Here is a 23,232-nt window from a genome sequence, read left to right as displayed (position 1 = left end):
CAAAAGTTAGTAGTGTTGAGTATTTCTCTTGCTAAATATTCCCATATGTTTCCTTTGTCTGGGATAAGCTTTGGTTCCAGGAATGCAGTTGCTTGTGTTACAAGTGTTACAATTGTTACAGATAGTATATATTGCATTTCATGTTCCCCATTCTAGATTCCCTTTCTTCCCTCCCCCCCACTTTTTTTTATTTGTACAATATAGCAATGTAAAAAAAAGGTATAGGTCAAGTATCAAAAATTATTTAAAAACTTTTTGTTTAAAAAAAATATGAAGAAAGAAAAAAAGGAAAAAATTGAGAAGGTGGGAGAAAAATAATAATAAAAAATAAAACGGAGTTTTATAACTCCAGAGAGTCTGTAGTCTCTTTTGCAGGGCTGCAAGATAAGAAGAGAGAACCATAGACCCCCTATCTAGGCACAGGGAATGAGGATCGAGGCCTTGTAGGGTATTGGGGGGCTGACCAAAAAGGATCTCAAAGGGGGAAATACCTATGTCCTGTCTTGGTCTAGTTCTGATATAAAAGAGAGCAATTGGGAGCACTTGTGGCCAGGAGAGGTGTGTCTCCTGACAGTTTGCCCAGTAGGGTCTTCACCTCTTTGTTTGCTCTCTCCACGGCTCCTGATGATGTCAGTGAATAGGGCACATGGAGGTTTTGGGTAATACCTAGAGCCTGGAATATATGTGTGAGGACTTGTGCTATGAAATGTTTTCCCCTATCCATGTCCAGAATGGTGGGGACCCCAAACCTAGGCACTATGTCCTTGAGGCGGTGTCTGGCTGTTTCTAGGGCAGTAGCATGGCGGCTTGGGAAGGCCTCTACCCAGTGGGTTAGTTGGTCCTTGCAGACAAGAACATATTGATACCCATTTGCCTTAGGTAGCTGTATATAATCCATTTGGATCTTTTCAAATGGTTTCTGTGCCCAGGGTCTTCCTCCTTCATGAATAGTTTTTCTGGAGGTGGTATTATTTGCTTGGCAGGTTTGGCATGATGTGGCTATTCTTGTAGCCTCACTATAGGCTCCAGGTGCATACCATACCCTCCTGATGGCATCCACCATAGCTTGCGTGCCACAATGTCCCTTTGTATGTAGTCTTTGGCAAATTAGCCTAAGGAGACGTCGTGGGGCTATAGGTCTGCCATCTGGGACTCTCCAAAATCCTTGCTCAAAAACTGCTGAAAATTTTTTTTCCCCATTGTTCAGATTCCCCTTTATCTAGAAATTGTTTGTATGGTTATTTCTGGTTTCGTTGTTAAGGCAGGTGTCATGATGGTGTGAGGTAGAGGTTTGGTTGCCACCCATTTGGCTGTTGCATCTGCATATTGATTTCCTTTTGTTATTGTAGAGTCATCTGTTTGGTGGGCTTTACAATGGATGACTGCTAGCGTTTGTGGTAATTGGATGGCTTCTAACAGTTTGGCTACTAATGGTGCATGTACTATCTGTTGTCCCGCTGAAGTTAAAAAAACCCGTTGTTTCCATAGAGCTCCTGTTGCATGGCAGACTCCAAAAGCGTATTTGGAATCGGTATAAATGTTAGTAGATCGGTTCCTTGCAGCTTCGCAAGCTTTCGTTAAAGCTATAAGCTCAGCTGCTTGGGCGCTTTGGGAGGGAGGAAGCGGGGAAGCCCAGATGATTTCCTGTAGGGAGACTAGAGCTGCTCCTGTTACTCTTTTGTTCTCGTGCATGTAGGAGGAACCATCTGTGAAAAGTTCAATGTCGGGGTTTTGTAGCGGGGTATCTGTTAAATCGGAGCAGGGTAGTTCAGTGTTATGCACTAAATGGAGGCAATCATGGAGATTACCTTCCTCCTGTTCTGTGGGGAGCAAGGTAGCTGGGTTTAGAGTATTACATCTCTCAATGTAATGTAATGTGATCAGAGGTAAAAAGTTCAGCTTCATATTGAGCCAAACGCTGCTGAGTAAAGGCTTGTGTCTGGCTCTTTAAGAGAATCGCAAAAACTTCATGGGGGACTTTTAGCAATAGTGGATATCCTAGTACTAAATCCTTAGATCATTTCACCAATTCGACTGTAGCCGCCACGGCTCTTAAGCAGGGGACAGCCCCTTGAGCTACCGGATCTAGGGTTACACAATAGTAGGCGACTGGTCGATGTGTGTGTCCAAAAGGTTGTGTCAGAATGCCAGAAGCAACACCTAATTTTTCATGGATGAATAAGGTAAAAGGTTTCCTATAGTCAGGTAGCCCGAGTACTGGAGCTGATGCCAGGGTTTGTTTTTTGATCTGAAGTGTTTTGTCCAAAGGTTTGGACCATTCAATGGGGTCAGGCATGTTTTTGCCTGTTAGTTGAATGAGAGGTCGGGCTAATTCTCCAAACGAGGGGATCCATGGGTGGCAGAAGCCCAGTACTCCCAGCAAGGCTCTGACCTGTTGTTTTGTCTGGGGTGGTTTCATGGCTAAAATGATTTCTACCCGGTTAGGGGCCAGTCTTCTAATTCCCGGTGCAATAATGTAGCCCAGATATATTATTTCTTGTTTTAAATATTGCAATTTGGAAGGGGAGGCTTTGTGCCCTCTTTGTGCCAGGGCTTCAAGTAAGTATAGGGTGTCTGTTTTACATGCTAGCTTGGTCTGAGATGCCAGCAATAAATCATCAACATATTGGATCCAAGTGGACTGTTGTGGTAGGGCAATGGAGGAAAGGTCTGCCTTTAATATTTGTGAGAATAGGGTGAGGGACTCAGTGTAGCCTTGTGGCAATCGAGTCCAGGTATACTGTTGGTCTTGCCAGGTAAAGGCAAATAGATATTGGGATGCTGGGTCCACCGGAATGCTAAAAAAAGCAGAGCACAAATCTATGACAGAAAAGTAGGTGGCTGAGGCTGGCACCTCGGTGATTATAGTTGATGGGTTAGGTACTATGGGGGCTCTTGGTATCACGTGATCATTTATGAGCCTTAAAATCGTGCACAAATCTAAAGATGGGGTTTCCATCTTTGTCTACGGTAGATTTCTTCACCATAAAAATGGGAGTGTTGCAGGGAGAGGTACATTTAATGAGAACTCCTTGCTTTAGGTATGCTTGTATTAATTCCTTTATGGGGAGAATTGCCTCTGCAGGGATTTTGTATTGGGGCACACATGGAGCTGGTCCATGTTTCACTTGGATAGTAACAGGTGTTGCTCCTTTAAGTAGCCCCACTTCTGATGCATCCCAGCCCCATAAGGAGGGTGGCAGGCTTTTAAAATCTTCATGAAGCCCCGTGTTGCTGGTTGTCAGCATAATTGTCTTGTGCGTGCCTTTTCCCGGGATTTCCAATTGCAGCCCCTGTTTGCCACATGTTATGGTAGCTCCCATTTTACATAGGAGATCCCTTCCTAGTAGGGATAGTGGCGACTGGGGGCAAATAGTGAATGCATGGTCTACTGTGAAAGGTCCAATTCTACTGGTACGTTGTGGGTAAATTCTACAGGGATTATTCCCCCCCCCAACTCCCATTATGCTATCCCGAGCCCCTTCAGCCACTGAAGCTTTATATGGTGGTTCAGTAATTAATGAGGAGGTGGCTCCAGTATCAACTAAGCAATTTTATTTCTTTCCTCCTATAAGAATGGTGACAATGGGTCCCCCTTCAGGGCCGTTTTTTAGGCGGATAGCCAGCCCGTTAAACGTAGCCATGAATTCAGTGCTTTCATTGTCATGTTCTAGTCAGGAAAGGGGTAGGTCATGTTCTCTTCTTTGCTCCCATTGATGTCTATTGTTATGATTTATTTGAGGAAAAGGAGCGCTGGGTGGTGCATGATGATTAAAGCTTTGTTGTTCAGTGTAATTGACTGGATTATTGCCTGGCCTCATGTTTCTAGATGGTGGGTGATACCGGTTGTGGGCAGGGTGTTGCCTACATTGCCTGCTGAAATGACCTTCCTGTCCACACCTATAGCAATACTGGCATTTGCCTTGGGACCATCCTTTATTGCAATGCCAGCATTTCCTTGAATCATAGGGGGTTTTACCTGGCCTTTGTCTGGCATCAGGTTGCATTACAGCAAACATTTTTAAGTCTTTCTATCCACCTCTTTCTATCTTTCTCCTCCTCTTTCAGCTTGTCTCTTTGATCATAGACGAAGTTAGTGATCCTGCACAACTCTGCTATTGATAAGGTTGGCCAGTTAGAGATGAAGCGGTGGAAATGTTCTTTGATATCCACGGTGGACTGATCCACGAAGGCTGAAGCTAAAATCCTTTGATCCTTCAGGCAGCTAAGGTCTAGGTGGGCATATGCAATAGCTGCTTCTGACAGGCGGAACCAAAAGGCATCAGGGTTTTCCTTTTCCCTTTGTGTTGTTTTTTGAAATTCAGACCAGTTTAACGGCTTTTTACCTATTTCCTCTAAAGCTTCTAGTAAGTTATCTTTCGGTCTTGTGTATTCATCCCAGTGATTGGTATCATTATAGTCCCAGTCAGGGCGATGTACTGGCCATGCGATGCAGGCTGGGGCTGCCTGTCCAGGGATAGTTGGTAGTTTAGCTATTTGGTCTGTTTTTTCAAATAGTTTTAATAGTTCATCTTTCATTAGAAAGACTTGTAGCAGCTGGGTCATATCACCCCAGGATGGATTATGGCTGTCTATGATAGATATCAGGGTTTGAATTACTGTTTGAGGATCAGCCCTGAAAGCTGGGGTATCCTTTTTCCAAATGACCAAGTCAGAGGCAGAGAAGGGAGTGTGGGTAAAAATGTATTCTAATTGTCCCCTATTTCTGCCTGGCACTGGTTTGCTTAAAAGGGGAGCCATAATCCGTGCCTCAGTCTTTTCTTCCAGGGAATGGGTTTCAGGCTTTTCCTGATCTTTTCCCTCAGTCAGGTCTTTGGTCGTAGCCATTTCAGCCCAGCAGTACCAATAAGGTATTTGGCTGGGTTTAATGCGTGTTCTAAGTGCTTTCAGGGTTTTATAATCTAAAGTACCGCTATCAGGCCAAATTTGTCTACCCGTGTCATCTCTCAATAAAGCCCACTTTTTGAAAATTCTTTTCGCTTCTTTTTTATTCATTTCAGTCAGGACAGGCACTTGCCTTTCGTCCCAAGCCTCAAGTAATTTATCCAAAGGGGTCTCTTCCATTGCCCTTGAGCTACAACTTCCCATATTCCCTACCTGATGTGGGGATTACTTTGTTTTAGCCGGGCTACAGCCATCAGTTTTCAGACAAAAATGGTCTGGAAAGGACTCCGGTTTCCCTACACACGGAGTACGGGCCCCTTTCTTTTAGGGAAACTCAGCCGTCAGTTTCAAGACCCCCCCCAAAATGGGGATCTCGGAGGACCGTCTGTCCCCTAGCAGCACTGGTACAGGCCCCTTCCCACACTCAGCCATCAGTTTTCAGATCTCCCTTAAAGGTGGGGATCTGGAAGGACCTACTCTGCTTTTTAGACAAACTATTTCCAATTCTGTTTGCCAGCAGCCGGTACGGGCCCCTTCTAAATGCACTGGGCTTTTCTTGTGGGATGCACCGGGACTGGGTTTTTTTTATTTTTGTTTTTTTCCTGCTTTTTTATTTTTTAACACCAGTTCCTTTTGCAGCCCGCTCAGTTTTTCTTACATCCTTCAGAAAGACTCACACTCTGTGGTCACCCCTTGCATTCCCAAATCCAGCCGGTCACAGCTCGTTTTTGAGCTAGCAGCTGGCTGGGGTGCGGCTGGCAATCACGGAGGAGGTGAGGTCCCGCTGTTTCCGCAGAGAAAACCCACAATCACACACCTGGTACACTCACGCTTCCACTCCCCTCCCTAGCAAGATTATAAATTTGAAGCGGTACTCACCTGCTTTCAAGCAGCTGTTGAGCGGAAAAGCCCAAGGACTCCCTTTACTACCCGTATGCCTTCCGGGCTGGGTCCGTGGATGTTGTTCCTGAACAAAGAAGGTCCACGCCGGCTGGGTTTGGATCCGTGGGCCTGGTCCGGTGGCAGGGTTGGCTGGAAAACCTTCGTGGTCGCCAATTGTTGAAAGGTGTCAAAATGCCTTTCTTCCAAGGATTCAATTTTCACACTGGGAGAGTTCCGGTGGAAGGATACGGACAACTGCTTGAAAGCTGGATCTTTTTATTTTTCAGGAAGGCGAGAGATAGCAAAAAGTCTGCGTTCCTGGGCTAGCTACCTTCGTATGTTAAGTCCCTGTTTTTTATACTCTTTTCTCCTTTTGTGTGTGAGTGCTTGTATTTGTATTTTAATGTTTCAAATCCTGTCAGGGTTTGTCTTTATTCCCGCTGGAGGACAAACTCTGCAGGGTGCGGAAGGCGAACTTTGCGGGGTGGTTTGTTTGTATTATCGGTTTCTTCCTAATCTCTTTTAGCTTTACCATGGTTTCTTATATTTGTTTTGTGGCAATCTCCTGTCTGTCTCCTTTATAATTTATATATATTTTTGTGTCTTTTGTCTGTTTGTTTTGCTTATTTGGCATGTCCTGTGTTTGTAAAGGTTTTCTTTTCTTATTTGTCTAGTTTTCTTAATTATTTGGGCTTTTGTCTAAAGGGCTTCTTTAATACCTTTTATTTGATTCCTTTTTCTATGTAAGTTTGTTTTATGGCTGACCTGATGTTCCCTTTGGGCTTTTCCTGCTTGAGTGACACCACTGTCGTTGTGAAGTTCTCTTTCCACACATGGAAGCACCAGAAACCAGAAGAGCAGCTCCCCAGTGTGCATGTGTGCGCTGACAGAAACCAGAAAACCAAGTAGCCGGCACGCATGCATGCACTGGAAACTGGAAGCTCAGCTTCCTGGCGCATGCATGCACATTGGGGAGCAACTCTTCTGGTTTCTGGCACTCCCATGCATGTGCTGAGGAACTGTTCTTCCAGTTTCTGGTGTTCCCACACGCTCCCGTTTCGGCATTCAGTGCCAAAAAGCTTCGCCAACCCTGCATTATGCCATGCAAAGACCAGGATCTGCTTTCTTCCAATGAATGCAAGACAAGAGAGGACAAAAACCACCCAATTATTTTATGCAGAAAGATTATGGTTTAATAGCAGTTAGATTCTGAAATGACATTCTATGAAATTTATTATTCCTGTTTAATCCAAATTTTATGTCCTCACCTCACCCACCTTCACAGATAGCAAAGAGAAATGGCTCATAGAGGCATATTATGAGGAGATCTTATCTGCTCAGGTACTATGGTTACATCTCAAAATAGAGTATTGTTCTAGCCAACCAATCAGAAGGCCAAGAGCTAGTCCCTCATTTGAATGTAAGCCAGTATATCATAACAAATGTAAAGGAGATATAGAGGCATTCATCACCAAGTCACAGGAGTGAACATAGACAATTGAAAACCATGGCTGCTACCCACAACCAGAAGAAGAAGCAACCACAGCAAAGGAAGAAACGGCAGCCAAGGAAGCCGCAGAAAAAGCAACGTCAGAGCAAGTTGAACACAAAGCAAGTGAAACATCCTTCCAAAAGCTTTGTGCCTAAGGTGCTGCAAAACCTGTGCCAAGGAAAAGCATCCCAGCTGGCTAAGGCCAATGAGAATGCAATCTTTACCCAACGCTGTATCCTCACAGCCCAAGATGGGCAGAAGCAATGTTTCCTCAGCAACTATATATCCTCACAAGCCACTGTGGGCCCCAGTGCTGGGACCCCGGCAGTGATATGGCCTGGCAAAGCATCCATGACAAGTTGGCCAGCAACAATGTGTACTCCACAACACAGTTCCCTCAACAACCAGTTGTGGCAAGCTGGACAGCAATGCATTCTCAGCAACACAGTGCCTTCTCCAGCTCTCTGTGGCAAGATGGGTAGCAATGTCTGTACCCTTAGCTCTAAGGATCTCCAGTACGAAGGAAACGAGATGGTGCCTCGTCAGTTGATACCATGTGTGTTTGCCAATGATCCCAATGCCTCTCCTTTTTAACTGTGTGTGGCTCCCTGGCTGGTCTAAATAAGAGAAGAATTGGCCAGCCTGATCTTCCCATCATCCACCCTGCATCTAGGGAACCAAGAAGTCTAGCATCTGGAAGGAAAAAAAATGACTTTTCCCACTTCTGAAAGAGTTAAACAACATAGCCAGCCTTAAGATTTTACAAACTGCTCAATCACCAGAGGAATCCTAGTTTTCACTAGAAGAAAAATGCTATTGTTTCAAAGGATGTTGGATTTCCCATCTTACCCAGCATGTAAGAAAGTTTCCATCAAGAGAAAGATAAAACAATTAAACAATTAAACTAAACAAAAACTAATAAAGTGGGATTTAGAACCAATACCTTCAATATCTTAGCAGTTTCTTCTGCATTTGTAATTTGGTATGCAATGCAAAATCATGGTTTATTTATTTTATTTATTTATTTATTTGATTTGATTTGTCAATCACTTACAAGATAATAAGTATAAGGATAAACATAGTTATGAATACATAAAATGAATGCATATAAGAAAAATAAAAGAAAGAATAGGACAGGGACGGTAGGCACGTTGGTGCACTTATGCACGCCCCCTACAGACCTCTTAGGAAAGGGGTGAGGTCGACAGTAGACAGTCTAAGGTTATTGTATGAGTTAGAATTTTGATACTTTATTTCCTATCTGCCTACGCATGAAACATATAAAATAGCTAACAATTATAAAGAGCCTAAGTTTATAAATACAATTAACATTGCTATTCTCTAAAATTTGAAAAAGCCTTTTTTTTTTCAATCCTCCATCTTAGCTAAGGCATTTTCTGCTAAATACATCTAAAAGTTGGGTCTAAAGTTCTAAGAAACAGATGATTCTTACTGATAGGATAATATATTTTAGCAAGTACTAGTCCTGTTCTCCTTGTAGATGTTGGTAAATAAAGGGTATATAATCCATTCCTTAAACTATTGTTCTTGGATAATTGTTCCGCATATTATCCACATGCAACAATAACTGCACAAAAGATAATTGTGTAATTGCATCATATTTTTTTACATATTTGTCACAGCTGAGATCCAGCATAAGTTTCCTTGCAGTGAAAAAGCTTCTTCCCTCTGCAGAATGCAGCAACAAAGGTGGTGCTGAAGTTTTCAGCTGAAACATTTAAACACTGTTTTCTCTCCACCCAATCAATGCCGGTGTGAAATTAATTGCATAATGGGTAAGGGTGCCCAACAGTTTAGTCATTTTCAAAGCTAAGCAGGCAAGAATTTAATTACAAGTAGTCCACAGCTTTAACCTTGACCCCCACAATTTCAATCATAAATCATGACTCATAAAGTCACATCACATTAGAAACCTTTTTGCAGTGTTCTTTAAGTAAACATCATAGTTGTTAAGTGAACTCATCATTCACTAAGGAGCACATTTTGCCAGAAACCAGTAGTAAACACCTGTTTCTGGCAAAACCATCATAAATAGTTATCGTGTAATCACAGGGCACTGCAAATGGCTGAAAATGCAGGGCAATTATTGACACACACACACACCCCCAAAAAAATGTGGTGATATGACGGCAGGGCAGATGGATATGTGAAAGTTGGAACTTCAAATCCAAGATTTTTGGGGGGGATTAAGCTAAGCAACCAATGAGGACTACTGTGACTATTTTACATTGGTTCTGTCTTGTATTTTTCCACAAGAAGAAATCTTGCTGGAAAGCACGTATTCAGCTCAGCAGGAAAGCACTGACAAGAAGGAAGTTAAATAAAAGAATAACCCGAGACAATAACGTGTATTCAAATAAGATATGCCTGTCTATAGCAGCTATAGAGGATGTGACTCATGTCATGTAAACTGGTCAAAAAAGATTAACATTGTATCTCTTTACCTTTCTGTAAATTTCCTCTCTGACCCCCTCCCTTGAATTAGCACAATAAAGAGGACAGCAAAAGCCTGGGAGAGAGAAGAAGGAAAAAGGGGGAAGAAAGGAGGAGGAGGAGGAGAGAAGCCTGGATTTTTCCATCTGTTCCAGGGCAGCTAGGGAATCCCATCTCCCCAGGCTCAAAGTGCTGCCTCATTTTGAAGATTTCTTGTGTTTTGTGTGTTTTATTTCTTGTGCTTGCTTGGCAATCACTCTTTTGTGAGTCTTGCCTGGCCTCACCCTTGCGAGGGTCCCACTGTCTCGCCCTTGCAGGCTACTTTAAATCTCACCCTGGAGAGGGTTATTTTCTGAGAGGAATTCAGCAATCAACCAGAAAGGCGAAACAACAGACCGGTCGCTCAACGCGACAGCTGGGGGGGCTCGTCCGGGATCTCTAATCGTCTGGGATCCCTTCGCCTTTCAGGTTCCAAGGTGTGACTTTTGTCTAGAAGTGCATCTTCTTCACCTCATTCTTATTCGCCTGGAATAGGCTACGTCGACAAAAAGGTAAGAATGGGCTCCTCGATTTCTCAAGTTTCGTCAGGGCATAGGGACGAACTTTATAATCTAGTGAAGAAAGCTAATTCCTTTCAAAAACCAATGGTACCACTGTGTACCCTATTTCTAAGAAATCTTTAAATAAATTTATAATTTATATGGAGCACACTGTCCAGCCTATCCATCTGCTGGAACTCTTAACCATTCTGACTGGGAAAAATTAGGAAAATATTTACATAAAGTTCCCAGAGCTCCCATGGATATACTTATTTCTTGGAAAGCAATAATGGCTGCTATTACAATTATATATCCTCCTTCTAGTCTTCCTGAAAATTCCTTTTCTCCTGTTTCTTCTGACTCCCACTCTTCCAATTCAAAAACTTCTAAGCCTCTTGCAGCTCATTTGGAATCAAACTCTTCCTTACCACCTCCTTATTCAGATATTTCTTCCCCCTCATCCCCCTCCTCCTCCTCTTCCTTCTCTTTCTGATTCTCCTATTATGAATCCTATGGGAGGAATCATAACCAATCTTTTGTCATCACCTCTATCTTTAGAAACAGAAGAACCTTCTGCTTATCCTATGACTATCATCCCTGGGGAGGAGGCAATGTTCATAGTAACATTGAGTTCAAAGTTTTGAAAAATATAAAAGATGCAGTTACAACTTATGGATTGCATTCTCCTTTTACTAGGGGAATACTTGATTCTTTGGTTACAGCTAATACAGTTATGTTATTGTATGATTGGAAAATGCTTTTTCTATGCTTATGACTCCTGCACAATATGTTGTGTGGCAATCTGAATATTAATTGAGGGGTCTTCAGCTAGCCCCGCCACAAAGGCTGAACTAACTGCCACAACTTTTCCTGTGGTATTGTTAGAGGATCTTGTGTATGATGATCCTGGTGCTGTTTTACTCTTCCTTTAACTGCAACGCTTTTCAAACCTCTTCCTCCTTCCACACCTGTCTTGCTTATTCCCAATTCTTCTCTTACAATAGAGGGTGTGGTTGCAGCTCCTTACTTATATGATTCTTCTGCTCTTAATAATCTTGCATTGGCTGCAATAGGAGATCGTTGCCTTTCAATAGATTTAAAGGACTGTTTCTTTTCTATACCTCTGGCACAAAAGGATAGAATCATCTTTGCATTTACAGTGCCAGAACTCAATAACTCTAAACCCACATCTAGGTATCAATGGAAAGTTCTTCCACAAGGTATGCTTAATTCACCAACTATGTGTCAATATTTTGTCAATGAGGCTCTGCATCCTTATAGATCTCAATTTCCTAATTTTCTTGTATATCATTACATGGATGATATCTTAATTGCAGCTGATGGGCCAAAGGGGACGGTACAAAAAACTTTTCCGATCCTCTTGACCACATTAGCAAAAGCAGGGTTACATATAGCACCTGAAAAAATCCAGTCTCACTACCCAATGCAATATTTAGGTCACAAGGTTTTAGCTTCCTCAGCATCTCCACATATTCCTTCACTCACACTTCCACAGCCAACCACATTGGTTCAATTACAGCAGTACTTGGGAATTATTAACTGGGCTAGACCATATCTTGCTCTAACCACACAGATGCTATCACCGCTTTTTCAAGCACTAGTAGGATTAAAAATCCTGCAGATAAGGTCTATCTTTCAGCTCAGCATCTAGAAGCTTTAAAGCAAGTAAACACAGCCCTAGCAACTCAATGGGTAAACCGTGCACTTGCAGACACACCACCTTCTCTTGCTATTATTTCCACTCATCAACTACTGACTACAATAATTGTTCAAGTATCTAATGCAAAAAATCTTCATTTCTTGGAATGGTTACACTTACCACATACTCCAAAAACCTCTATTTTTACTAAAGCAGCACAAATGGCTTTTCTTATACAAAAAGGGCGCAAGAGAACCAAAGCCCTGATGGGAATGGATATTTTTACATTGTATATTCCTTTTAAGATTAGTCAATGGGAACCTCTTTTTCAGACTTCCACAACACTGCAGGATGCATTGGAAGATTGGTGTGGCCAAGTGTCATGCCACCTTCCATCTGATTCACGACTGCAGGTGTTGAAGACAGTTCCTTTTGTTTTACAATCACCTTTTGTCCAACAGCCATTGAAGGAAGGCTTAACTGTCTTTACTGATGGTTCAAAAAATATTGGAGCACGTGCATGGTGTGAAAATGCTCAATGGAACAAACGTTTAACTGCCCCACAGAAATCAGCACAACAAGCAGAGTTAGCTGCTTTTTCTTTGGCCTTGTCTCTTTTTCCACAGGAATCTTTAAATGTAATATCTGATAGCATGTATGTTACTCAGATGGTTGCTCATATTTTCGATGCATATATTTCTCCTGTTACCCCTCCTTCTCTCATGACACTTTTTTTTTACAGCTTCAGACACTGCTGAAAAAGCGAGGAAACCTTTATTTGTAGCTCATATCAGAAGTCATCAGCAACTGCCTGGATTCCTGGCAGAAGGCAATCATATGGCAGATGAGGCTTGTAAAATTATGGCCTCCTCTCCTCTTCCACAACAGCTTTCAGCAGGGGAGAGTCATGACTATTTCCATCAAAATAAGAAGGCCTTGGTACAGCAATTTGGGATTACGTATCAAGAAGCCATAGCAATAATTCAACAATGTCCAACATGTAGCTTGCAGGCCAAAGGTATCCCTGAAGGTGTCAATCCTAGGGTACTCAAGCCTGTGATACATGGCAAATGGATGTAACTCATTATCCTCCCTTTGCTCCCTGGAAATACATTCATGTATCAGTTGATACATATTCAGGGTTTATTATGGCAACATTACAAAGAGGAGAGGCTACTAAAAATGTTATTAATCACTGTATTCGGTCATTCGTAACGTTGGGATGTCCAAAAATTCTCAAAACAGATAATGGTCCTGCTTATGTCAGTTCTCCCTTTGCTGAGTTTTGCCATAAGTGGGCCATCACACATAAATTTGGCATACCTTTCAATAGCCAAGGTCAGGCTATTGTGGAAAGGGCAAACCTAACTCTGAAAAATGCCCTTGATCGGCAAACGGGGAAAAAGGCTTAGGCCCCCAACCTCCGGCGTTACAAAACATCTTGAACATTACTCTCTATTCTCTTAACTTTCTTAATCTTACTGGCTCTCCTTCTTCCACAGCGGCTTCTCGCCACTTCACCAAGCCAGTAGTTCCCTCTTCCCGTCCTCTTGTTTATTTCAGACAGCTTCCAGATCCTGCGTGGAAAGGTCCTGCACAGCTCATCACCTGGGGAAAAGGTTACGCTGCTGTCCAACTTCCTGATCGAGTGCTTTGGGTTCCTGCTCGCTGTGTCAGACCTTACCATGGCAAACCTGACTCTAACTCTAATTTTTCTTCTGATATCAATATTTCCTGTCTTTTCTCAATTCAGGGCATCTCCTGATGCTATTTTTACGTTCTTGCTGACACTGTTACCTTTATTTTTAAAGATAATCTCCTTTCTGCATGTAATTATGTTTTCCAACACAATGGTAGCTTTCTTTCTCCTACTTCTGACATTACTGTTCACTATTACTATTCTCCTTGTTTAATATTTTTAACTATACATGTTACTCTATCTACTATAGGATCTTATTCTTGCTTAGGATTTTCTCACAATCACACATACTTTAATCACACTGTTCTATTACTTTCCACTCCTTCAGTGGCATTTCCTCCACTATCCTCTGCTTTTCCTACATTGCCATCTCAAGCTAATTCTGAGACAACTTTTCCTGGAGACAAACTGCAATGGCATCTTCGTTGCTGCTTTCCACCCTGTGATGTCACCAAATGCATATTGCATCATTCATCTTCCTGGGTTCCTGTTCACTACAAAACACCTGTCGTGCGAAGACGCCACCTCATCCCTGATGACACTCATCGTAAGACTACAGCTCCCATTCGAGCTCGCCATCTTGGGTATCCTGTCTTCATCGCTGACAACTCCATCTCTAAGCGGTCTGCATCTCGTGCTGTTCCAAGATTTGGCTATCATCGCATTCCTCGAAGCATACAACCTTCTACAAATGAACATCAACCTCAAAAATATACCTGGACTATCCTTGATTTTCAAGGAAATATTTTAAACACCACCACTAATTATACTAGATGGCCATGGTTTCCTCAGCTTTTCATGGATTTTGCTGAAATGGGGACAGGAGTAGAAAAATTTGCAGATAAAGAACTACAAGCTGATAAATGGGACAAGCAAGGCTCCTGTTCTCAGCACCTATTCACAACTTTAGACTATATTTTTGTCCTGCTCACAGTACTGGTGCTTCTCGTGCTGCCTGCGGTGGGGTAGTTGACAGATATTGTAAAAAATGGAGTTGTGTATCCACAGGTCATATCTGGTGGGAAGCACCTACCAAAAATGACTATATTCATATTACCCGTGCTCAAGAACATCTTCCCTGCTCTTCAATGCCTTGTTGTGGACAGAGACTAAATCCACTCAGAATCACATTTACTGCAAAAGGAAAGACACTTACAAAAAAACAATGGATGGTTGGGTTTACTTGGGGAGGACGTCAGTGGGATGGTCTAGGAAATGAAGGGAATATTTTTACAATTCGTCTTTCTATATCTATGTCTAATTATGATATTGGTCCCAATCACAATTTGAAATCAAACTTTCTACAAAAACCCAATATTCAGGTGAATCCATTACAACAAGGACAGTCATGGTATCAAAGCATGTTTAATTTTTCTCCTGGTTAACAACACTCTTATCAGCCTTAATAGGTCCTCTTGTGTTATTGCTTCTTGCATGTACTATTGGTCCATGTGTAATAGGACGTTTACTAAAATTATTGAAGGATCGTTTGAAAACACTTGACAATGAAATTAACAATACTCAAAAAACAGTTAGCTTTCTTACATCCAGCATTGAATCAAAAGATCTGGTCAAAAAAACCGCTGTTGGAATGGTACTCTGACCAAGAGTCAGAGGAGGAAATAGACATTAGTAACTTCTTTTCTCCCAAAGAAAATTTCTTAACTAGGTCCAGCCACGACTCGGGGGATGAGGACTTATCCTCGTATGAGCTGGTTCTGCAAGGCATCAACAAACCGAAGGGCTTGTTGCCACCTTGTGAGACTACTCTGGAGGAGAAAGAACTCTATCTAGAGTCATGAGCAAAAAAAAAAAAAAAAAATTATTAAAAGAAAAGAGGAATTGTGACTATTTTACATTGGTTCTGTCTTGTATTTTTCCACAAGAAGAAATCTTGCTGGAAAGCACGTATTCAGCTCAGCAGGAAAGCACTGACAAGAAGGAAGTTAAATAAAAGAATAACCCGAGACAATAACGTGTATTCAAATAAGATATGCCTGTCTATAGCAGCTATAGAGGATGTGACTCATGTCATGTAAACTGGTCAAAAAAAAGATTAACATTGTATCTCTTTACCTTTCTGTAAATTTCCTCTCTGACCCCCTCCCTTGAATTAGCACAATAAAAGAGGACAGCAAAAAGCCTGGGAGAGAGAAGAAGGAAAAGGGGAAGAAAGGAGGAGGAGGAGGAGAGAAGTCTGGATTTTTCCATCTGTTCCAGGGCAGCTAGGGAATCCCATCTCCCCCAGGCTCAAAGTGCTGCCTCATTTTGAAGATTTCTTGTGTTTTGTGTGTTTTATTTCTTGTGCTTGCTTGGCAATCACTCTTTTGTGAGTCTTGCCTGGCCTCACCCTTGCGAGGGTCCCACTGTTTCGCCCTTGCGAGGGCTACTTTAAATCTCACCCTGGAGAGGGTTATTTTCTGAGAGGAATTCAGCAATCAACCAGAAAGGCGAAACAACAGACCGGTCGCTCAACGCGACAGACTACCTGTAGTATTTGAATAGAAGATTGTCAGAAAAAGCTAAAAGTAAAAAAAAGAAACGATTCTTGAAAGAACACAGTGACAAAGTCCATATTTCAGCCAGGTAAACAACATAAGGTAAAGGTAAAGGTTCTCCTCACACATACATGCTCATTTTTTCCGGCTCTAGGGGGCAGTGTGCTTATCTCCGTTTCAAAGCCGAAGAGCCAGCGCTGTCCAAAGATGTCTCCATGGTCATGTGACCGGCATGACTGAACGCTGAAGATGCATAGAATGCTGTTACCTTCCCACCAAAGTGATCCCTATTTTCCTACTTGCATTTCTTACGTGCTTTCGAACTGCTAGGTTGGCAGATGCTGGGACAAGTAACAGGAGCTCACTCCATTATGCGGCATTAGGGATTCGAACCACTGAAATGCCAACCTTTCTGATCGACAAGCTCAGCATTTTAGCCACTGAGCCACCGCCTCCGTAATTGAACTAAATTGATGAAGCCTCTAACTCTATCTTATAGAGACTAGGCAAATCCATATCTTCATCAAGGAGATTTTTATCAGTTGTTACCAGACTTAGTGGCTATTTATTACCTCTAGAACAGGGGTGTCAAACTCAAGGCCTGCAGGCCAGACCCGGCCTGAGAGGTGTTTAGATCTGGCCCACAGGGCCATCCTGGAAAGAACCGGCCCGCAGTGCCTCTGCCAGCAAAAATGGAGCTTGGGAGAGCCGAAAATGAACATCGGGCTGGCCACACACACACACACACACACCAGCTGCACACATCCTGCCCCCCCAAAAAAAACTATTAAAAACCAGTGTTGGACCAATATAACCATAGCCACAACTTTTTAAACATTCCACAGGAATTTAAAAAATTATAAAACAAAACAGACAAATTCATCTTTTTTAAAATCTGGACAAAACTATTCTAAAACATTGTGGCACATTTAATTTAATCAATAGGTCCACTGTGATGATTCTATTTGTACTTAACCCAGACACAACTTTCCCTGTCAATGTTTTTTTTTCCCTGCTAAGTCCCCATATGGGGTCCTTGGTGGTCTCTGAATTTGGTTGTTTTCTTGCAGACATTTCATTACCCAAGTAGGTAACACCATCAGTGCTACTTCTTGTGGAGGAGGATGTTACCTAGTTGGGTAATGGAACATTTGCAAGGGAACAATCAAACTCAAAGAGCACCAGGGACCCCCACAGTTCAACTCTGAGCCACAACTATTCTCTTCTGTAAGTCCCCAGGCCATGACCTTCCATGTCTAACCCATGAGAGGGACATGCTCAAGTCATCCGTACTAATGCTGACAAAATCTTTTCCTCTTATCCCACATCTTAAGAAACATGGAAAACAGTGCTAGGTTTTCTCATACATTTCCTTGGAAAACAGAGGTTGCCATCACTTTTTTCCTATCAGGAAAAAGACTGGTAATGGACAACAATGGGTTAATATGAGTTTCTTCACCCATTCAAGTGTGTGTGGCTATAAGTTCAACTCCGGCAAAGAATGACAACACAAGTATTTAAGTAGAGCAGCGTTTCTTAATATATATTTAATATATATTTTATCAGGAACCCTTCCCAATTTTAAAAATGATGGAGGATGCCAAAAAGAACCTGTGTGTGCGTGTGTTACATACACCAATTCTCAAATACAGCTCATCTGCCTGGAATCCACACTGTATAACAGACATTAATACAACTGAGCAAGCCCAGTGGTATTTCACGAGAAGAGTACTCCACTCCTCTGCTTGCAATAGAATACCTTATGCTACCAGGCTTGAAATTTTGGGCCTGGACAACCTAGAACTAGGCCACTTACGGTCTGATCTAAGCTTAGTACACAAAATTGTCTGCTACAATGTCCTACCTGTCAACGACTACTTCAGCTTCAACCACAATAATACACGGGCAAACAATACATACAAACTCAAAGTAAACCACTCCAAACTCGATGGCAGAAAACATGACTTCAGCAACAGAGTGGTCAATACCTGGAACTCACTACCTGACTCTGTTGTCACATCCTCAAACCCCCCAAAACTTTAACCTTAAACTGTCTACCGTGGACCCCATTCCATTCCTAAGAGGTCTGTAAGGGGGTGTGCATAAGCACACCACTGAGCCTAATGTCCAGTGGTGGGATTCAAAATTTTTTACTACCGGTTCTGTGGGCGTGGCTTAGTGGGTGTGGCAGGGGAAGGAGACTGTAAAATCTTCTCCAGTCAGAGGTGGGATTTGCCAGTTCTCCAAACTACTCAAAAATTCCGCTATCGGTTCTCCAGAACTGGTCAGAACCTGCTGAATACCACCTCTGCTACTGTCCCTGTCCTACTGTTCCCATTTATTTGTACTCATTTAATGTGTATATACTTATACCTGTTTTTTGTTTATATGCTATGTTCATACTTATACTTGTTTTCTTATACATGCTTGACAAATAAAAATAAATTTATCAATGTTTATTGTATTAAAAGTTAAAATGGACACATTTAGAGAAATTGCATTGTGTAAAAACAATAACATTAAATCATTAGTTATTAACTGAAATAAAACCGTACACCCTGTATTTTTAAACACTAATAAGAGTGGCTTTGTTTTACATTTTTGCAAACATCTTCAATATCTGACATATAATTTTGATTTTGCAATTATATATAAATTAAGTAGGAGGAAAGAACGGATAGGCAGGACACACTTTTTCCCACTTTCGTTCCCAAGGAAGTGACTGGATTTGATTTGTGCAACATAGGCGCTTCTTTTTTCCCGTTAATATCCCCAAAGGCGACGCCTTGTAACAAGGAAGGGGAGCGACTCCAAATTACAGGAGATCCGAAGCACGTACACAAATGAATTAGCATGGGAACAATTAAGTAATTACTTTCAGAAACTTATTTTCCCAGATGTCAGGATGGCCGAGTGGTCTAAGGCGCCAGACTCAAGGTTTATTCCTTCCCTCTGCTGGGTGTTCTGGTCTCCGAATGGAGGCGTGGGTTCAAATCCCACTTCTGACATGATCCTTTTTTGTTCCCCACAAATCTCGCCTTTTCAGGGTCCGCTATAAACTTCTGAAGCAAGCGCCAGTAACGATCTGACCGTTTCTCCTCTTCCCAAGCGGAAAATTTTAACATTAAAACCTCAAAATGTTTCGCCTCAGACTCAACTTCCTCCCAAACGCCATTGCGCAGCCTCTCCGTTTCTAAAGAAAGCTACGGTATTTTAATTTCCCGATTGTGCCCGCCGACTGTTGCTCTCTTCTTATTTAACAAAAAGCTCGAACGGGGAAACGACTCTCGATTTAGGAAAGAGGGAGCCAAAGAAAGCCACCAGCCCTAAGGATGTAACAGCTGAAAACTCTCGTTCCGGCGAGGGTTGATTTAACAAGCTGTAAATTCGCTCGTCTCAACTGATCCCAGCGGCGCGTTCTGTAGGCGGGGCGGGAAGTGATCTGGAAGCAACTCTATCGGCCATTTTGTCCCTGAGTATGCATGGTTGAGTGAGCTTCATTACCTTCTTTTCCAAAGAGAGAAAAGGTGGATTCCGGATTTAGGAACTTTTTAAAACAAAATAAGATAACGAACCAGTTATCCAGTGCATGGCAACCGATGGCTCTCTAGCCTCTCCTGGAACGCACTGAGCTCACCCCCAATTCATTCCATTTGGGAAATGGTTTTATTGCAAGCGCATTGGGGTTCTCGCCCCCCCTTAATTTGCCTCCTTTCCTAAAGAAAAATCGAGCCTGACAGTCCTTGGAAAGACAAATACTGAAGCCGAAGCTCAAATACAAAACGAAAGCAAAAGGAAAAGGGGCCAGCCGAGGATGAGATAGATAGTGACAATGAAGCAATGAGTATGAATTTAAGGTTGCTTTGGGGGACAGTGGAGGATGGCGGGGTGTGTGTGCTATGGCCCACGGGGGTTGCGAAGAGTCAGACACAATGTAGTGACTGAACAACAACAAAATTTGCTTCCTTGCATTTCAAATTCATTATTCTGTGGTCTGAAATCTGGGACCAAGAGAGTTAGCTCTCCATCTGCTCTGGCCTACCTTGCAGAGATTGGTGAAGTGTCTATAAGTGTATATTTGCTGTTCTCCCAATCCCTCTTCCCAGGGTTTAATTTCTTGTAGTTTGAGATGCTTGCAGATTGGTGCTCTGGATTACAGATAGTCCATGATTTATAACCGTTCATTTATTAACCGTTCACAGTTTAAAAGGAGGGCATTAAAGACCCTTTTTCATGCTGTTCTGAGCAACACTACATACACAAAATATATGCTGGGGCATGACACACACATATGACCGTTACGGAATCCCCAATGGCTTTGTGATCAAAATTCAGATACTTGTGGCATTGTATTTATAACCGTTGTGGTGTCCTGACGTCATGTGACCACCTTTTGCGACCTTCAGACACACAAAAGTCATTGGGAAAGCCAGATTCACTTAACATGATTTTATGTTATTAACTTAACAACTGCAGTGATTAACAACTGTGGCAAAATAGGTCGTAAAATAGGGCAAAACTCATTTAACCACTGTCTTGTTTAGCAATAGAACTGTTGGGCTCAATTGTGATCATAAGTCAAATTCATACAGCACTTCTTAGCTCTTTAAAAGCAGCCACCAATCTTCTCGGGACATATTTTGGTTTACTGTAAAGAGTTCCCAATTTTATTCTTCCAAATAACCTTTTTAATCCCACACTGCAAGGATGTCTGCAAGGATGCCTGTAGTCAAAATGTCAAGATGTTGTCCTCAGTGGTGCAATTAAAGCTCTGCAGATAAAAACAGAATCTTTCTAGCACCACTATAGCCATCATCTTGATTTTTTTTGACTGCCCTTTGCAGTGGGGAGGGCTGAGATCTACTTTCTGATCTCCTGATTGTCCCTGTTGCCCTTTAGGTAATATTTTTGAATCATCTGAATCAGAGGTTGTATTCAGCAGGTTCTGACCAGTTCTGGAGAACTGGTAGTGGAAATTTTGAGTAGTTCAAATACTGGCAAATACCACCTCTGACTGGAAATTTTACAGTATCCTTACCCTGCCACGTACACCAAGCCACGCCCAAAGAACCGGTAGTAAAAAAAAATTGAATACCACCATTGATCTGAATCCTTCTTAAAGAATGATGCCAAACTGGACATAGTACTTGAGGTGAAAGTTGGGGGAAGCAGAAGAGTGGGAGAGGTACCAAGTCAACTAGTCCCTATTGCTTCAGCCACAGAGTTTCTAGGCCGTTTCTTACGGCCCAGTAAGATTTGGAATGCAATCATGGAAAGGTCTTTTACAAAAGAAATGAGGATGTTTTCTAGTTGAGAAATGCAAACTTGATCTGCAAGTCAACAACCAAGAATTCCCAAAGCCAAGAAGCCTATTTTCCCAGGTAAGGACAATCATAATTTATTAAATGTGTATGCTGCCTGGTTTCCAGTTACTCTGAACATTATTTGAGAAGCACAGGTAGCCCTTAAATTATTTAATGTTAATTAAACCCTGCAATTATGGTCATAAATCATGAAAGTCATTAAGTGGATCATCATGTGACTGGACCTGATTTTATAATAAGGATACACAAAGGACTAAAGTCATAGGAATGATTGCCACAACACAATGCTTCTTTTGCAAATGAGCAAGGTATTACGCATTGAGAGATGTATGATTGATAATTCACTGAGTTCATCTTGGCTTTTCTTCAAACAACTAAGCAGTAATAGGTCTGATGAGTATTTGATAAGAGATTTCCAGGCAATCTTAGGAGTTGGTGTCTTTAACAGTACTATGGTGATAAGTAAATACCCACAAGGAAAACATACATCGTACAATGATTCTGATCTGATGCATTAGTATTCGTTAATTGTTACTCTTTACTTTATAATACTAAGTCAAAGGTTACTGGAGAAGTCCCAAAGATGATTTTTCAAGAAGCAACTGGACTCTCTTCTTTTTTCTTTGAAGACGTTTCTCTTCTCATCCAAGAAGCTTCTTCAGCTCAAACTGAATGGTAGGGAATGGAAGGATTTCTATTCCTTGCAAACATCTGGTCTTTTGCACAGGGCAGAAAAACTCCTGCAGAAAGCACAGCTCTAACTTCTCAATGAAGGAACAAGACAGACCACAATACGGTCCTCTCAGCAGTTCCAAGAAGGCTCCACACCCACTTGTACTACTTAGGTGACCCTGAGGACACAGATAAACCTCCAAGTGGCCTCAGTGACTCTCTAAAACAGGCTTGTCCAACCTGTGGCCCAAGGGCCGCATGCGGCCCAGGTCACCTTGTAATGCGGCCCAGTGCCCACCCCAAACTTCGTGCCAGAGCCAGCGAGGAGGAGGAGGAGAAGCAGGCGCGAGGCAGGGCGAGGCGAGCGCCAGGCCAAGCAGCAACAGAAAAAGCAGGCGCTGTCAGAGCGCCACCTCCTGCTGTTGCCACCACCGCCATCGCCGCCGCTTCTGCCCCCGCTGCCACTTCTGCCCCTGCCGCCACTGCCCCCGCCGCTGCTTCTGCCCCCGCCGCTGCTGCTGCTTCTGCCTTCCAGTCCTGCCTCATCCAGCCGGGCCATTTGCAGGAGGAGAGGTAGGCGCGAGGCGGCGAGCTTTCTTCCCCCTGCAAAATTTGGCGGAAAATAAACCATGATAAAAAAACCGTGATAAAAAAACTGTGATAAAAAATAAATAATTTTTAATTTTTAATAAATAATTAATAATAAAAACATCTCACTAACTTCATTTTCAAATAAATTTAATATGTTAACTATGTTTTCTATGGTTTTTTTGGATGATCAGGTATTGTTACTGTTATTTTATTTTATGTGCGGCCCAAACCAAATTTTCATCTTCTAATGTGGCCCAGGGAAGATGAAAGGTTGGACACCCCTGCTCTAAAAGAAGGCAAATGACCACTGTCCACAAGAAATACAAATTCTTTCATTGAGAAGTTGGAGCTGTGCTATCTGCAGGATATTTTCTGCCCCGTGCAAATGACCGGGTGTCTATAAGGAGTATAAATCCTTCCATTTTCCACCATCCAGTCGGAGCTGAAGAAACTGTGGATGAGAAGCGAAATGTCTTCAAAGAAAAGACAAGAAAGTCCAATTGCCTCTTGAAAAAG

The 23,232-nt window shown here is 42.3% G+C and overlaps 1 protein-coding gene and 1 non-coding gene across 2 annotated transcripts in view; one reads left to right on the top strand and one right to left on the bottom strand.

Annotated features, from left to right (window-relative positions):
- The first annotated feature begins 19,028 nt into the window (after positions 1-19,028).
- TRNAL-CAA (transfer RNA leucine (anticodon CAA)) lies at positions 19,029-19,137 on the top strand. The gene is made up of 2 exons: positions 19,029-19,066; positions 19,092-19,137. It is a non-coding gene; the product is annotated as a tRNA-Leu (tRNA).
- A 3,846-nt stretch (positions 19,138-22,983) lies between these two features.
- The window catches only part of LOC148126801 (uncharacterized), a 183,895-nt gene continuing 183,646 nt past the window's right edge, over positions 22,984-23,232 (bottom strand). The window contains exon 2 of the mRNA XM_087928632.1: positions 22,984-23,000. The gene's annotated coding sequence lies outside the window, so the exon portion shown is untranslated. The remainder of the gene's footprint in view (positions 23,001-23,232) is intronic.

The sequence above is a fragment of the Pseudonaja textilis genome, chromosome 2 (genome assembly GCF_049901715.1).
Source record: "Pseudonaja textilis isolate UNSWEBS1 chromosome 2, rPseTex1.2, whole genome shotgun sequence".
Taxonomy (NCBI): domain Eukaryota; kingdom Metazoa; phylum Chordata; class Lepidosauria; order Squamata; family Elapidae; genus Pseudonaja; species Pseudonaja textilis.
This window is presented reverse-complemented; position numbering and strand designations above follow the sequence as displayed.